Source organism: Chlorocebus sabaeus, chromosome 9 (assembly GCF_047675955.1).
Source record: "Chlorocebus sabaeus isolate Y175 chromosome 9, mChlSab1.0.hap1, whole genome shotgun sequence".
Taxonomy (NCBI): Eukaryota; Metazoa; Chordata; class Mammalia; order Primates; family Cercopithecidae; genus Chlorocebus; species Chlorocebus sabaeus.
This window is the reverse complement of record NC_132912.1, coordinates 71,361,894-71,380,324: the sequence shown is the minus strand read 5'-3', so window position 1 is coordinate 71,380,324 and position 18,431 is coordinate 71,361,894. Positions and strand designations below refer to the sequence as shown.

The 18,431-nt window shown below is 43.1% G+C and overlaps 1 pseudogene; it reads left to right on the top strand.

The window, feature by feature from the left end:
• The first annotated feature begins 5,783 nt into the window (after positions 1-5,783).
• Positions 5,784-10,073, top strand: LOC140712466 (histone-lysine N-methyltransferase SETMAR-like; annotated as a pseudogene).
• The last annotated feature ends 8,358 nt before the right edge of the window (positions 10,074-18,431 follow it).

The following is an 18,431-nucleotide window of genomic DNA, read 5'->3' as shown; positions in this document are numbered from 1 at the left end:
GACGCCTTAGCAAGAAGGTTATACCTCTCAAAGCACTTCGTCACCTGAAAGATAGTTCCATCTCTGTTCCCCTTAGTTCTGAAAAGCCTCCTTGCATTGCCGTCATGGATTCTGTGCTACACTGTCCAGATCCCAGCTTCAGAACTGAGATTAAATTGTGAGCTTAGCCCAGTGTGTTATGCAAGCTCAGAGTCCTTACCGGGGAAAAATGGGACCCCGAGAGATGGAGACAACCGGGCTGATACATTCAGGTTTTAAATCCTCAGATTCCTTTGAACCTCTGAATCTACAGAAGAGTCCCATGCTTTAAGGACTAATGCTGGCCAGGTGTGGTGGCTCATGCTTGTAATCCCAGCACTTTGGGAGGCTGAGGCAGGCAGATCACTTAAGGTCAGGAGTTCAAGACCAGCCTGGCCAACATAGTGAAACCCTGTCTCTACTAAAAATACAAAAATTAGCTGGTTGTGGTGGCGAGCACCTGTAATCCTACTCGGGAGACTGAGGTATGAGAATCACTTGAACCTGGGAGGTGGAATTTGCAACGAGCCGAGATCATGCCACTGCACTCCAGCCTGGGTGACAGAGTGAGACTCTGTCCCAAAAAAAAAAAACAAAAACTAAAACTAAAACTAACAATCAAAAAACAAAAAAACTAATGTTTTCCTGTTGAAGACAATCAAGAGGTCTCTACCCTTAAAGATAACACGCACCCTCCTTCAAGATCTGTCCCCACCTCCCTTCCTAGACAGCAGATAAATATCAAAGTGAAGTCAGTATAAACCAACAGGGAAGTGTTGGGCGTGCTCAGGAGGAAAGGTAAAATACTCTGAAAGTTCTGTAGAACATAGCTAACGTGGACCTTAAAAGCTGAGAGGGTGTCTATAAAACTTAACTCTAGAAGTCCTTGATCCAGGGATGGCAATAGAACACAAAGTTGGATAAGGGAGTGTTTGGCAATGTGAGTGTACCCTCCTGGGATACAGGTTTTAATGCCCAGGCAAGAACCCTGGGAGAAGGTGTTGAGACTCTGCTAAAATGGCTCTTAGACACTTGGAGAAAGTGACAGCCCACGCTTAAGTGAAGTGGAAATACAAGAATTGTCATGCCCGGCAATGGAAAAAGGGGTCAATAGGATTAAGGAAATGCACATGATAGAATCAACTGACTATATAAGCCTTGCAAACCCACCAGATGACTGTTTTGCAGGAAGGCCAAGGCAATAAAGAATAGCCTGGTGAGAGCAATCAGCACCTCTGAGCCATCTGCAGTGGCTTTCCTCTGACGGGCAGGGCTGATGTTGTTACATAACTGGGCTTATTAATAGCAGTGGGAATAATGGGTACCAAAATAATAGAGGCCAGATGGTAGTACTCAACCATCAGAAGCCAAGAGGTGCAGTTGCTTTTTTTTTTTTTTTTTTTCAGAAATAGAGTCTCACTCTGTTGCCCAGGCTGGAGTGCAGTGGCACGATCTCAGCTCACTGCAACCTCTGCCTCCCGGGTTCAAGCAATTCTCCTGCCTCAACCTCCTGAGTAGCTGGGACTACAGGTGCACGCTGCCACACCTGGCTAATTTTTTTTTTTTTTTTTTTTTTTTTGTATTTTAGTAGAGACAGGGTTTCACTGTGTTGCCTAGGCTGGTCTCATACTCCTGAGCTCAGGCAATTTGCCCGCCTTGGACTCCCAAAGTGCTGGGATTACAGGCGTGAGCACCGCGCCCAGCCAAGAAGCCAAGAGGTCCAGTTATCTTAATGAGCAACAAGGTCGGAGATGTATCCAGGGGAGCCTGATGGGCACTGAGATAGGAGATGGCATCTCTAGAGGCAATGTAGTTGCACAGCCAGCAAAAGTATTGCTCAATCTATTGTATTAAGCAGCGTTTGCCAGAGAGACAGAACCACTAGGACACATATGTAGATATATGAGAGAAGATTTATTAGGGCTATTGGTTCATGTGATGGTGGAGGCCATCTGCAAGCTGGAGAACCAAGGAAGCTGGTAGCATAGCTCAGTCCAAGTCCAAAGGCCTTGGGCCAGGGATGCAGGGATGTGGCGGATCTTCCCCACTTGGTCTACCAACTCACATGCTAATCTCCTGAGGAAGTAACTTCACAAATACACTCAGAAATAATGCTTTACCTGCTATCTAGGTATCCCTTAATCCAGTGAAGTTGACACCTAAAATTAACCACCACATTATTCAACCAGAAAGGTCAAGATGGTCAGGAGGCATAGGACAATTGCCTCAATAAAAAAGCACTATGGTGGCTGGGCACGGTGGCTCATGCCTGTAGTCCCAGCACTTTGGGAGGCCGAGGTGGGCAGATCACAAGATCAGGAGTTCAAGACCAGCCTGACCAACATGGCGAAACCCTGTGCCTACTAAAAATACAAAAATTAGCCGGGTGTGGTGGTGCGTGCCTGTAATCGCAGCTACTCAGGAGGCTGAGGCAGGAGAATCGCTTGAACCCAGGAGGTGGAGGTGCAGTGAGCCGAGATGACGCCATTGCACTCCAGCCTGGGCAACGGAGTGAGACTCTGTCTCAAAAAAAAAACCAAAAAAAACAAAAAAAACAACAAAAAAAAACCATGATAGTTTTAACCAGTTTTCTTACCTGACTCAGATTTCAGACCTGGAGCCCACTGGCTAAGACAGAAACTAGTTCCTCTGGAAAATGAACCCCGTGAGACTGCAGCAAGTGTATGTAGTGATGATTCCCCTAATGCTGAGTCAAAGGGATCCATGGGCATTTTCTCAGGTATCATATATTGGGTAAAAGTGGGATATTCAAACATTTCGGGAACAGTCAGTCACAGGATCTGAGTTGATTTTGAAACACAGACCCAAAACATCACCCAAGACATTACCAGGCCTCCTTTTTAGTGGGGACACAAGGTGGAATCGTCACCCAGGTCTGGCTCACAGTGGCCATTTCTCCAGTATCTGAATGTATCACTAGAATGGACTTACTTGGTAGGTAGTACAACCTCCACACTGGTTTCTCGATCTGTGTGATAGAAGCTATTGTGATGGAAAAGACCAGGTGGAAACTTCTGAAGCCACCCCTCCCACCATCTACCAATAAATCAAAAACCGTATTTCATCCTAAGGGGAATGTCAGTGATTAGTAGCACCTTTAAAAACAAAGAACGTGGCCAGGCACGGTGGCTCACGCCTGTAATCCCAGCACTTTGGGAGGCTGAGGCAGGTGGATTAGGAGTTCAAGACCAGCCTGGTCAAGATGGTGAAACCCCGTCTCTACTAAAAATACAAAAATTAGCCGGGCGCTGTGGCAGGTTCCTGTAATCCCAGCTACTCAGGACGCTGAGGCAGGAGAATCGCCTGAACCTGAGGGACGGAGGTTGCAGTGACCCGAGATCGAGCCACTGCACTCCAGCCTGGGAGACAGAGTGAGACTCTGTCTCAAAAAAACAAAAACAAAACAAAACCAAAAACAAAGAACACAGAAATGCTGGTCCCCAATGCACCTCCATTTAATTCACCAGTCTGGGCCTCACAAAAAGCAAATGGAGAGCGCCAGTGGACTATTACAAATTCAACTGAGTACAGAGGGTCCCCAACTTACAATGATTTGATTTCATGATTCTTTGACTTTACGATAGTGTGAAAGTGATACACATTCAGTAGAAACTAAATTTCAATTTTTGAATTTTGACATTTTCCAGGTTGGTGATATGTAGTATGATGCTCTCTGGTGGTGCTGGGCAGCAGTAGAGAGTATGGTTTTTTGCTTTCAGTAGTGAATACATTACTTGAGACATTAAAACTCTTTATTATAAAATAAGCTTTGTATTAGATGATTTTCAACAAGTGTGGGTTAATGTAAGAGTTCTGAGCATACTTAAACTAGGCTAGGCTAAACTATGATATTTGATACGTTAGGTGTATTTAATGTGTTTTTCACTTGATATTTTTGGCTGGGTGTGGTGGCTCACCCCTGTAATCCCGGCACTTTGGGAGGTCAAGGTGGGCAAATCACCTGAGGTCAGGAGTACGAGACCAGCCTGGCCAACATGAAATCTTGTCTCTACTAAAAATAGGAAAACTAGCTGGGCGTGGTGGTGCACACCTGTAATCCCAGCTACTCTGGAGGCTGAGACAGGAGAATCGCTTGAACCCAGGAGGCAGAGGTTGCAGTGAGCTGAGATTGTACCACTGTACTCCAGCCTCGGTGACAGAGTGAGACTCAGTCTCAAAAATAAATAAATAAATAAATAAATAAATAAATAAATAAATAAATATGTTCAATTTATGATGGGTTTATTGGGATGTAACCCCACTGTAAGTTGAGGTACATCTATAGTAGCTCTACTGCAGCAGCGTCTCCACGTGGAACACTTTTGCTAGAGCAGAGTTACATAGCTTTAGATACCTAATAGTCATTTATTTGACCCAAAAAAAGAGGATAAGCCTGGGCACAGTGGCTCATGCCTATACTCCTAGCACTTTAGGAGGCTGAGGTGGGAAAATCACTTGAGCCCAGGAGATCGAGACCAGCCTGGGAAATACAGCGAGACCTCATCTCTCCATTTTTTTTTTTTTTTTTTTTTTTGAGACAGAGTCTCGCTCTGTTGCCCAGGCTGGAGTGCAGTGGCTGGATCTCAGCTCGCTGCAAGCTTCGCCTCCCGGGTTTACGCCATTCTTCCGCCTCAGCCTCCCGAGTAGCTGGGACTACAGGCGCCCACCACCACGCCCGGCTAGTTTTTTGTATTTTTTTAGTAGAGACGGGGTTTCACTGTATTAGCCAGGATGGTCTCGATCTCCTGACCTCGTGATCCGCCCGTCTCGGCCTCCCAAAGTGCTGGGATTACAGGCTTGAGCCACCGTGCCCGGCCTTCTCTCCATTTTTAAAAAGAAGATCAGAGGCCAGGCACAGTGATTCATGCCTGTAATCCTAGCATTGGGAGGCCGAGGTGGATGGATGGCTTGAGCTCAAGAGTTCAAGACCAACCTAGGCAACATGAGCTGAAACTCTGTCTCCACAAAAAATACAAAAATTAGCCAGTTGTAGTGGCATGCGCCTGTAGTCCCAGCTACTCAGGCAGCTGAGGTGGGAGGTTGGTTTAAGCCTGGGAGGTAGAGGTGGCAGTGACCTGAGATTGTGCCACTGTACTCCAGCCTGGGCAATAGAGCCAGACCCTGCCAAAAGAAAAAAAAAAAAAGAGGATCAGAAAGAGTTTACGTTCTCTTGGAGCGGACAACAGTATACATTTACAGCCTATTCCCAGGATAATTTTAACTCTCCCATTCTCTGTCATAGTACCATCTAAAGAGATCTGAACTGGCTGGACTTCTCACAGAAAATCACAGTGGTCACTGACCAGACCCCCATGTCATTGCCACTGATGTACCAACATTTATTCCCGGACTCACATCTATGGCTGTATGAGGGCTTCCTAATGACCAACTGCCAGGGTAGGAATAAACTCCAGCTTGGTTCACACATGGATTGGTCTGGTATACGGCAGCAAGCCAAAAGTGGATGTCAGCTACACTATAGTGCCACTCAGGAGTGGACTTGAAAAGCAGCTCTGAGGGGAAGTCCTCCCAGGGGGCAGGAGTGTTGGGTGGTGCTCCTGGCCATCCACTCTGTGTGGAGAGAGAAGTAGCCTGAGGTTGGAAGACACTCATTTTCATGGACTGTGGTAACTGTTTTGCCCAGTTGATCAGGGGCCTAAAACAGAAAGATTGGAAGATTGGGCACTAAGAAGCTTAGGGTAAAGGCACGTGGATGGACAAATGAGAGAAAACAAAGTGTGAAGATGTACGTATCAAATGTAAATGCCCACCAGAAAACATCCATCACAGAAGAGGCACTAAACAGCCAGGTGGACAAAATGACTTGGACAGATGTCAGAGACGTCAGTCAGCCTCTGTCATGGGCCATCCTAAAACTAGCACAATGAGCTTAGGAAGGAGTGGCCACAGTGGCAGTGATGGAGGCCACACACAGGCTCCCACTGACCAAGACTGATCCAGCTACTGATGTTGCCAAATGTCCAGTATGCTAGCAACAGAGCTCATTGCTGAACCACTGATATGGCACTATCCCTGAAGGAGACCTTGGTGGCTAGTTGACTACATAAGGTCCCTTCCATCCTGGAAGTGCCAGAGATTTGTTTGAACAATGATAGACATGTATTTCAGGTATGTGTTTGCCTTTCCTGCTCAGGGGATCTCTAACACGAAAATCTAAGGGCTTACAGAGTATGATTGATTTATCAACAGGGTTTTGCATATAACATCACATGACAGTATAACAGCAGGAGATGCAGCAGTGGGCACACAACACAGGCTCCACTGGTTTTTATTACCCACCACATCACTTCAGTGCCCTCAACATGACAGAATGATGGAAGGGCCTGTTGAGGGCACAGCTGAGGCAATGCTTGGCTATGATACACTGAGGTTGGTGTCACAACCTTCAGGATGCCGTTTACATGCTAGATCGGTAACCTTTATATGGTGCTGTGTCCTTAATAGGTAGAATACATAGGTCCAGGAACCAAGGAGTGGAAGTACAAAAGGACTCAACATCAAAACTATGTGGGGTGTTTAGCTGGACACAATGGCTCATGTCTGCAATCCCAGTTACCTGGGAGGCTGAGGTGGGAGGATTGCTTGAGGCCAGGAGTTCAAGAGCAGCCTAGACAACATAAAAGACCCTGTCCCCTTATCTAACAAAACAAAACAAAACACTACTTGTGGAATTTATTCTTCCTATTACCACAACCCTGAGTTTTGCATATTTAGATGTTATGGTTCCCTGTGGGAAATGTTTCCACCAGTGGACATGGTAAGAGTCATATTGAACTTTAAGCTATGGCATTTTAAGCTCTTTGTGGCAAGGGATGAATGGTCAAGAAGTCACCATCTTGGCAGGGGCTATGTACCTGATTATCAAGAGGCAGGGCTGCTGCTACACAGTGGGAACAGGGAGGACTATGCTTGACACCCAAGTGATCCACTGAGGCTTCTCTTGGTACTTAGGAGAAGTACTAATGGTTTAATGGTAAATGGATAAATACAGCAGCCAGGCCTGAGAAGAACCTGCCAACTGGGGGCTCAGATCCTCATGGCTGAAGGTCTGGGTCAATCCTCCAACTATGCCATCTAGACTAGCAGAGGTGTTAGCCAAGGGTGAGAGAAATCTAGAATTGATAGTAGAGGAGGCATTTCATGAGTATCCATTGTAGTCTTGATACCAGCTGCGGTGGCAGTGGCTGTAGTTCATTCCACTGACCTTTCGCCAGGAATGGAGCCCTGCAGTATCCTGAAGGAGCTGTTCCCAGAATTTATATGAAGCAAAAAGATCTAAGTGGCACAAGGGGCAAACTGTTACGAATGCTGTGCTGTGTTACTGAGATTCTCCTTTTGGGACTGGAAGATCTATTCCCTCAGCCACAGGAAAGGTTGGCTGATGGCTGCAAGTTCTTAGATGCAGACAGCCAGCTCATCCAAGGTCATGCCCCCTTCTCATGGACAGCTCACAAAGACTCATCTATGTGTGGGTATAGAGTCTCAGAGTTCATGCTCCACTTGGAACAACTCGGAAGAAACATCCCAACTTCAGAACTCTCTATGTGGTCAGCTGACGCTTGTGATTGTACTGCAGCTCAATTTATTCCTCTCTAATTCTGTTTCCTTCTCGTTCTGCATAGGTGTTGATCCTAAGGCAACTCCATCATTAACTTCCTCCACGCTATTCATCATCTCAGAGTTTGCTTCTCATAGAACACAACTCATAGGAATATGTTTATAGCATTTTACTTTTGGTGACAGTTGTAAATTATACCCTGATCTTTCTGTTAATAAATCTGAGATTATTTAATAGGAACTTAGTTAGTTTTACGCCCAGTGGGGTGTTACCGTCAAGAGGCCTATTTTTGGCTTCCATATGATATAGCAGAGAAAACAAGACAAGTTTTAGAAAATATACCTGTTGTTTTATATCACTAGTTAAGTGCTAGGTTTTATACCTTTAAAGGAGAGGTAGGTAGTCTAGGTTTTGTTTAAAACATGACATTTTCGTTAAAAAAGATCTTAAACTTGCCATAAAGGAACTGTAGAGTATTTCTCTTTTGTAGAAAGACTTTGAGTTTTAGCCTTGCAAAGTCCTGACTTAAATACCAGTTTTACTCTTTATTAGGTGTATAACTTTAGAACAACTAGCCTAATTTAGGTAAGTTTGTCTAGGGAGAGCAGTATAAGAAGGGGTTAATTGTGTGGACTCCAGAGCCAGATCATCTGGATTGAAAATTCTGTCACTTACCAACTAGATAAGCTTAGATGAGTTATCTAACCTCTCTATACCTCAGTTTCCTCCTCCTTAAGGTGAGGATAATGATAGTACCTACTTTGTAGGTTTGTTAAGAAGATTAATTAACACACGAAAAGTGCTAGAGACAATACCATTGAGCAAGTGATCAATAAACATGAGCAATTATCACTACCTGTACTATAGGTTAACAATACTTGCCCAAGGGGTTGTGGTGAAGATTAAATGAGGCAATGTATATGATATAGTTAGCTAAGTGTTTGGCACATAGTAAGCCCCTAAAAAATTGTAATCATGAAAATGTATGTTGATTGACAGATAGAGCCCAAAACGTAAAAGAGTAAGAATTTAAAAACCTACACAACTTAAAAAAATTTAAGAGTAAGAATTTTAAAAACTACACAAAACTACACAAGCTATTTCATAATATTATTTTAAAGATTACATCTATGTGTTAGGTGATGGGAATACAGAGGGAAACAAGGGCACACCGGATGGTATTTGTCCTTGAGCTTAATCTAACAGGGTTTGAATGAGAGTGAATGTAATATGTTAGCCTTGCCTGGCACTAAGGAAGGTATTACGTGAGTGTAATAGTAATTGTGGTTTTTGCATTGTTGGAATTTGCCGTTTGATACTGGAATGCATTCTTAAATAAATGTGCTCATATTCTACATCACTTTAATGGGCATTTCTCGCTTTATGTTTTTGTGCTGGTGACTTATTACTTGCTGTTTATTTTATGTTTATTTTAGACTATGGAAATGATGTTAAGACAAAAAGCAAATTCAAGCTATTTTCTTATTCGAGTTCAAAACAGGTCTTAAAGCAGCGGAGACAACTCGCAATATCAACAACACGTTTGGTGCAGGAACTGCTAACAAACGTGCAGTGCAGCGGTGGTTAAGACGTTTTGCAAAAAGATGAGAGCCTTGAAGATAAGGAGCGTAGTGGCCAGCCATGGGAATTTGACAAAGACCAATTGAGAGCAATCATTGAAGCTGATCCTCTTACAACTATACAAGAAGTTGCCGAAGAACTCAACATTGACGATTCTACAGGTCATTCAGCATTTGAAGCAAACTGGAAAGGTGAAAAAGCCCGATAAGTGGGTGCCTCATGAGCTGAGTGAGAATAAAAAACATCGTCGTTTTGAAGTGTCATCTTCTCTACTCTACACAACAACGACCAATTATTTCTTGATCTGATTGTGACGTGCGACAAAAAGTGGATTTTATGCGACAACCGGCAATTACCAACTCAGTGGTTGGACCGAGAAGAAGCTCCAAATTACTTCCCAAAGCCAAACTTGCACCAAAAAAAGGTCATGGTCATCGCTGCCAGTCTGATCCACTATAGCTTTCTGAATCCTGGTGAAACCATAACATTTGAGAAGTATGCTCAGCAAATCGATGAGATGCACCGAAAACTGCAACTCCTGCAGCCAGCATTGGTCAACAGAAAGGCCAAATTCTGCTCCATGAGAATGCCCAACTGCAGGTCGTAGAACCAATACTTCAAAAGTTGAATGAATTGGACTACGAAGTTTTGCCTCATCCTCCATATTCACCTGACCTCTTGCCAATTGACTATCACTCCTTCAAGCATCTCGGCAACGTTTTGCAGGGAAAACGCTTCCACAACCAGTAGAATGCAGAATATGCTTTCCAAGAGGTCGTCGAATCCAAAAGCATGGATTTTTACGCTACAGGAATACAAACTTATTTCCCATTGGCAAAAATGTATTGATTGTAATGGTTCCTATTTTGATTAATGAAGATGATAATAAATTACACTAATTAGATAATTAATAAAGTTATAATGATTTAAAATTCATGGTCCAGGCCCAGTGCGTGGCTCACGCCTATAATCCCAGCACTTTGGGAGGCCAAGGGAGGAGGATCACTTGAGGTCGAGAGTTTGAGACCAGTGTAGCCAACATGGTGAAACCCCGTCTCTACTGAAAATACAAAAAATAAGCTGGGGTCGGTGGTGGGCACCAGTAATCCCAGCTACTTGGGAGGCAGAGGCAGGAGAATCATTTGAATCCGGGAGGTGGAGGCTGCAGTGAGCCAAGATCATGCCACTGCACTCCAGCCTGGGTAACAGAGGGAGACTCCATCTAATAAAATAAAATAAAATAAAATAAAATAAAATTCACAGTCCAAAACTGCAATTACTTTTGCACCAACCTAGATAGATGGATAAATATTATCAGCCACATAGAAGAAACAGTATATAAACTCTATAGTTTTTTTTTTTTTTTCTCTTTCGAGATATGGTCTGGCTCTGTTACCTAGGCTGGAGTACAGTGGTATGATCTCAGCTCACAGTAACTTCCAACTTCTGGGCTCAAGCAGTCCTCCCACCTCAATCCCAAGTAGCTGGGACCACAGGTGCATGCCACCACGCCCAGCTGTTTTTTCTTTTGCATTTTTGGTAAAAACGGGGTCTTGTTGTATTGCCCAGGCTAGGTTTTTTGTTTGTTTGTTTGTTTGTTTGTGAGGAACAAAGTCTTGCTCTGCCACCCAGCCTGGAGTGCAGTGGTGCAATCATGGCTCACTGCAACCTCCACCTCCCAGGCTTAAGCAGCCTTGAGCTCCTGGCCTCAAGTGATCCTCCTGCCTCAGCCTCCCAAGTAGCTAGGACTACAGGCATGTGCCACCACGCCTGGCTAATACATACACACACACACACACACACACACATATATATATATATATATTTTTATTTTGAGACAGGCTGTCATCATGTCACCCAGGCTAGCCTCAAACTCCTGGCCTCAAGCGATGCTCCCACTTTGGCCTCCCAAAGTGCTAGTATTACAGGTGTGGGCCATCATTCCTGGCCTTGTGTAGGTTTTCAAATTCTTATTCTTTTACCTTTTGGTTCTATTTTTCAATCCACTATTTACCATAAATACAGAGTTTTTTGGGGGTTTGTGGGCAAAGGGTTAAAAACTTCTTCCAATTTGTACTTTTGAGCAATAGTCTAATTCGTAGCCAATTTTCCTATCTCATATTATACCGTCGACAAAAACCTGCTGAGGACCAAGACACCAGGGATTAACAATTAAGACTACTCACAATTTAGTAGATAAAACACAAATAACTATAATACATTTTACATTATAGATGTTTTTTCAAATCTATAATAATGATAAAATGCTAAGATAGTGAAGGGATGGGAATGGCTGATTTTGCAGAAGCTTTTTGTCTTCATTCCCTCAGCATGTTGTCTGCCTTACCAGTTGGGTCACTGTTGAAAATATTAATACAATTGATCTTTCAGAACCCTATTTGTTTTCCTAGGTTTATATGTACCAAACCAGGGTTTTTCAGCTTTGGCATTATTGACTTTTTTTTTTTTTTTTTTAGAGCTAGAGACTCACTATGTTGCCCAGGCTGGCCCCAAGCTCCTAGATTCAAGTGGTTCTCCTGCCTCAGCCTGCTGAGTATCTGGGACTGCAAGTGCACACCACTGCGCCTGGCTATTGACATTTCTGACAGGGTATGTCTTTGTTCTAGGGAGGCTATTCTGTGGATTATAGGAAGTTCACAGCCTTTCTGATCTCTACTCATTACTTGCCTAGTAGCACTTTTCCCCCTAGAACTCGACAATCAAAAAGGTCTCCAGGCTGGGTGCAGTGGCTCTTGCCTGTAATCCCAGCACTCTGGGAGGCTGAGGTGGACAGATCACTTGAGGTCAGGAGTTCAAGATGGGCCTGGCCAACACAGTGAAACCCCATCTCTACTAAAAATGCAAAAATTAGCCGGGCGTGGTGCTGGGTGCTTGTAGTCCCAGCTACTCAGGAGGCTGAGGCAGGAGAATCACTTGAACCCAGGAGGCAGATGTTGCAGTGAGCCAAGATTGTGCCATTGCACTTCAGCCTGGGGGACAAGAGTTCGTCTCAAACACATACACACACACACACCCCTTAGTGGCAATAAATATTAATGAATAATGAACATTTCAAAATTTTATAGTTTCTTTGGATCAGAAATTTGAGAGAGGATTACCTTGGTGGTTCTGTCAAGGAGATTTTCATGAAATTGCAATCAATTTGTCAGCTGAGGCTGCAGTCATCTGAAGAGCTAATGAGTGCAAGAGGATCAGCTTCCAAGATGGCTCACTCACATGGCTGGCAAGTTAGTTCTGGCTATTTCCAGGTGACCTCAGTTTCTCACTATGTGGACCTCTCCATTGGACTTCTCTCAAAGTGAGTGACCCAAGAGAGAGCAAGTCAGAAGCAGCCGAGAAAGTCACGCACATCACTTCCATCTTATTCTGTTGGTCAAACAGACCAGCGTTGACAGCATTTGAGAAGGGACTACAAAGGAGTGTAAATACTGGAAGGCAAGTATCATTGGGGAATATCTTAGAAGTTGGCTACTATAATACAGTCATTTTAAAAAACCCATATTGGAGAAATTATTTAGAAAGGAGAACAAAGAGACAACTAGATGGAAAATAGAAAAGAATAGATAAGAAAATGACATAATCAGTTCAGGAAGTCCAGTATGTGACTAATAGAAGACCCAGGATGAAAGAGGAGAGGAAAAGATGGGAAGAAATTATCAGAGAAATTTAGCAAGGTTTCAAGACACCAAGTTATTGTAGAAAAGTCACGCACAAACACATGCACAAGCAATGAACAATTAGAAAATAATTTTTTTAAATAAAATTTTAAATTTGGTATAGAGATGGGGTCTTGCCATGTTGCCCAGGCTGGTCTTGAACTCCTGGGGTCAGGCAGTCCTCCTGCCTTGGCCTCCCAAAGTGCTGGGATTACAGGTGTGAGCCACCACACCTGGCCAGAAAATTAAAAAAAGTTTAATACCGTTTACAATAGTGTCAAAAAATAGATGCTTAGAAAAAAATTTATCAAAAGATGTAAAAGGTACTGAAAACTACAAAACATTGCCAAAAGAAATTAAAGCTATTTTCTCTACTTATTTAGAAAAATAGAGAAATACACCATATTCATGGATTGCAAGGCCCAATATTGTTAAGATGCCAATTTTCCCCAAATGGAGGTGTAGGTTCAACTCATTTCCAATCAGCAGATTTTGTTTTTGGAGAATTGGATTAACAACTTATAAATGTATGTTGGAATACAAGAATTTAGAATAGCCAATGCATTCTTGAAAAATAACAAGTTGGAATAATTACAGCACTTTACTTCAAGATTTACTATAAAGCTATTATATTGAAGACAGTGTAGTATTGCATAAAGATAGACAAACAGATCAGTGGAAAAGACTAGAAATCTCACAAATACGCTCACAATTATACAGTCAATAGATTTTTGACAAAAACACCAAAGATACATATATATATATATATATATTTTTTTTTTTTTTTTTGAGACAGAGTCTTACTCTGTTGCCCAAGCTGGAGTACAATGGCCCGATCTTGGCTCACCATAACCTCTGCCTCTTGGGCTCAAATGATTCTTCTGCCTCAGTCTCCCAAGTAGCTGGGATTACAGGCATGCGCCACCACACCCAGCTAATTTCTGTATTTTTTAGTAGAGACAGGGTTGCACCATACTGGCCAGGCTGGCCTCGAACTCCTCACCTCAGGTGACCCACCTGCCTCAGCCTCCCAAAGTGCTGCAATTACAGACGTGAGCCACTGCGCCAACACCAAAGATAATTTAAGACGGAAAGGAAAGTGTTTGCAACAAATGGTGCTGGAACCATGTAGACACAAATAAGCTCTCAAATCTTACCCCATACTATTTGCAAATTTTAGTTTGAGATGGATCTCATTTTACACCTAAATGTAAAAGTTCAAATTCTCAAGTCATCAACAGACATTGTTAGGAAAGTAAATAAGCACACACAGTGGGAGAAAATATTTTCAATTACTATATTTGATACAAGATTTATATTCAAAATATTTAATAAACTATAACTCAATAATGAGAAAATAAACATCTTAACTAAAAATTGGCAGACTTGACAGGCACTTCCCAAAGGGAGGTATATGTGAATGATCCATATGCACATGAAAAAGTGTTCAGAATCATTAATCATCAGGGAAAAGCAAATTAAAACCACAGTGAGAAAACCACACACTCATAAGAATGACTAATGTTAAAAACACTGACAACACTAAATGTTAGCAAGGATGTAGAAACATTAATATTTCACACACTCGTGATGGGAGGATAAAATGGCACAACCAGTTTAAAAAGTGATGTGGCATTTTCTTGTAAAATTAAATATACACCTACCTAACCCAGCAATTCTACTTTGGTTAGGTTCACAAAAAAAGGTGTGTACATAGCAGCACTTTGTTCACAATAGAAAAAAAGGGAAAAAAGATGTCCACTGACAGGAAAAAAGGTATTTTGTGGTCTCTTCACACAATGGAATACTACAATAAGCAATGAAATGGAACAAACTGCTGATGCATACAACAACATAAACAAGTCTCAAAATCATTTTGCTTAGGGAATGAAACAAGACACAAAAGAACACTTGTGGTATGATTCCATTATTATTTCGCTACAGAACACCAGCTAACCAATATCAAAAAAATCAGAACAGTGGTTGCATCTAGGAGATGGGATTGATTGACAGAGGATGTGAGAAAGTTTTCTGGGGTTGATGGCAGTCATCTATATCTTGATTAAGGTGTGGGTTAAACAAACACATGCTTTTTTTTTTTTTTTTTTAAGAGTCAGGGCCTGACTCTGCAGCCCAAACTGGAGTGCAGTGGCACCGTTGTGGCTCACTATAGCCTGGAACTCCTGGACTCAAGCAATTCTCCTGCTTCAGCCTCCTGAGCAGCTGTGACTACAGGCATGACCCACCACCTGGCTAATTCTTAAATTTTTTATAGAGACAAAGATCTTGCTCCATCATCCAGGCTGGAGTGCAATGACGCGACCATTGCAGCCTCGAACTCCTGGCCTCATGCAATCCTCCTACACTGGCTTCCCAAAGTGCTGAGATTATAGACATGAGCCACTGTGCCCTGCAACACCATGCACAATCTAAATGTATGCATTTGTCAAAACTGATCAAACTGCACACTTAAGACTAACATATGTCACTGTATGTACATTATATCCATTATATCTCAATTAAAAAAAAAAGAGGAATAGTGAGATAAAACATTAAGTGTTGGTACATTTAAGAAAAAAACCTGTATATTGTGAAAAAAAAGTATGGCTTTTATAATTGTAATTTTTTAAAAAAAGAATATTTACCATGATTACAGCTGCACTTGCTGAAGTTTTTAAGCAAAATCTATTCTATCTGCTCTGGGACATTAAAGGAAAAAAGTTTTTCTATACTTCACTGGCATGCTTTAAATTGTATTTTCTTTTTAAATTAAATTAATTTGTTATTTATTTTTTGAGACAGGGTTTCGCTCTGTTGCTCAGGCTGGAGTGCAGTGGTACAATCTCGGCTCACTGCCAACTCTGCCTCCCTGGCTCAAGTTATCCTCCTACCTCAGCCTCCTGAGTAGCTGGTACAATAGGCATATGCCACCACACCCAGCTAATTTTTGTGCTTTTGTAAGAGACGAGATCTCACCATGTTGCCCAGGCTGGTCTCAAACTCCTGGGCTCAAGTGATCCACCCACCTTGGCCTCTCAATGTGTTGGGATTACAGGTGTGAGCCACTGCGCCCAGCCTAAATTGTATTTTCTTTCTTTATCCCTTTTGTGTTTTTGTATTTTATTCTCTTCCCTTAACTTTGCCAGTGAACTCTGCAAACAGTTGCTCCCTGACACTCTCACAGTTATTAATGTGAATTTTTAGTCTTTGTGAATTTGAATAAATGACTATTTTTCTCTTAACTGGTTTCTGATAAAAGCTCAGATTATCTTACCATCTAATACTTTCTGACCTAAACTTGGTACTTTTGTTGATGAAAGTCAATCCCTATAAGTTAGTCACATTTTCCTCACACCCCTCCCCCCACCTTTTTTTTTTTTTTTGGCAGAGGGCAAATATAGAGATGCCACAGTTCTCAGCTGGCGAAACACTGTACTGCTCACAATCTAACTCTAACATTCTGGCTTGCTGAATAGATTGATAGGTAGGCAGAGAGATAAATAACCAGTCCAACAATTCTGTTACTCCTTGTATTTATTATGATAGCACAATTATTGATTGGGTTTTGATCAGTAGAATAAATAATTAGTACAAATTCGTCTCTAGTGTGACTTTCTTTGCCATATCTTATTTATACTTGGCTTCACTAGCATTTCTTTGCCTGTGTGACATTTTCATCTATTCTTTTGCTATGTTGATATTTAAGTCCCAGAAAAGAGTAGGTAGGAACCAGAGTAGCGCTCAAGGTGACAGGCAAATCTTCTAAGTGAAAAAAAAACAATTTTTCACTTTTATTAATTAAAGATTTGCATTGTTTTTGCTGTTTTCTTTTCACAGTTCAAATAGACAGCAATATCAGTGTTACTATAGTTATTTATTTTTTGAGAGGGAGTCTGGCTCTGTCACCAGGCTGGAGTGCAGTAGCGGGATCTCGGCTCACTGCAAACTCCGCCTCCCAGGTTTAAGTGATCCTCCTGCCTCAGCCTACCGAGTAGCTGGGATTACAGACGTGCACCACCATGCCCGGCTGATTTTTGTATTTTTAGTAGAGACGGGGTTTCGCCATGTTGGCCAGGCTGGTCTCAAACTCCTGACCTCAAGTGATCCGCCCACCTCGGCCTCCCAAAGTGCTGGAATTACAGGCCGTGAGCCACCACGCCTGGCCCAAATATGTGCATTTAAAGCTACAAATTTTCCTTTTACACAGTGTCAGGGGCATTCCACAAATTTGATATGTTGTATTATTTTTATTTCAAATTATTTTTATTTTTATTATTTTTTATTTTTGAGACAGAGTCTTGCTCTGTCGCTCAGGCTGGAGTGCAGTGGCTCTATCTCGGGTCACTGCAACCTCCGCTTCCCGGGTTCAAGAGATACTCGTGCCTGACCTCAGGTGATCCGCCTGCCTTGGCCTCCCAAAGTGTTGGGATTACAAGTGTGAGCCTCCGTGCTCGGCCTCAACTTATTTTAAAATTTCCATTGATCTCTTCTTTGACCTAGAGATTTGGAATTATGTTCATTTCCAATATTTCCGGAATTTTCTGGCTTTTTTAGGTTGATTTCTAGTTTTAGTTCTATTGCAGTTAGAGATGATACTCTGATTTCAATCCTCTTAAATTTGAGACTCACACTGAGGATTAAGTATAAAAATTTTTTTTTTGAGACCTGTTTTATGGCCTCGCCTCACAAACTTGATTTTGTTAAGGTGGGGTAATTATAGTGCGTTCAGTGGATTTTTCTTCTGCTTTGGTTACGCATAGAGTGCACTGTGGCCCTTCAAATCCCACACGGTACTTTGAAATCCCACACGGTATTTTCCTCATCTGGAGGTCCTACAGGTTTACACTAGGGAGGAGGATCCAGTTCAGGCCAGCGTAGTCTTCAGCTGCACCGTGGGACTTTTGGGGGAACGGCTTTGCCCTCTCAGAACGGCTGGGCGGAACGGTGGGTTTGTGAGCCCTCCAGGCTCAGGGTGGGTGGCTCAGGGGCCATCTGGGGACTTTGGGAAGCAATGAAAGTTGTATCCTAGGATTTTTTCTACTGGTCTTCTCTTCAGAGGCGAGAAAGCCAAGTTAAGAAAATCCAGACTCAGACTGAGGCGGAGCGGGGCTGCGTTCAGGCAAGGGGGCAGAACGCCTCGCCATGGACGAAGAGAGCACATCTCCTACCAGGCCTAAGGAAGCAGGGGCTCCCATCTGCCTCGGCAACCCAGGGACCCAACCAAAGAGAGCGCCTCCAGAAGAACCCTTCCTCTCCTTCCTTCCCAGCCTCTCAAACTTTCACAGGAACTGGGTGTGGCAAAGAGGCAAGACACTGAATAGCTAGTCCGGTGACCAAAGAGGGGGCAAGGAGGAGCCCTCGAACCTGCGTCTACCCGGGCCCCGCCCACTCGACGTCATTTTCCCGCCCCTCCCCGCCCCCGAAGGGTGGAGCCTAAGGCCCCGCCTCCAAGCGGCCTCTCCCCGTAGTCGGGCGGCCAGCAGGGCGGGGCATGAGGCCGGGAGAGGGACGGGTGCGGGGGGAGGGGGAGAGGAAGGGAGTGGTCACGTGTGGCG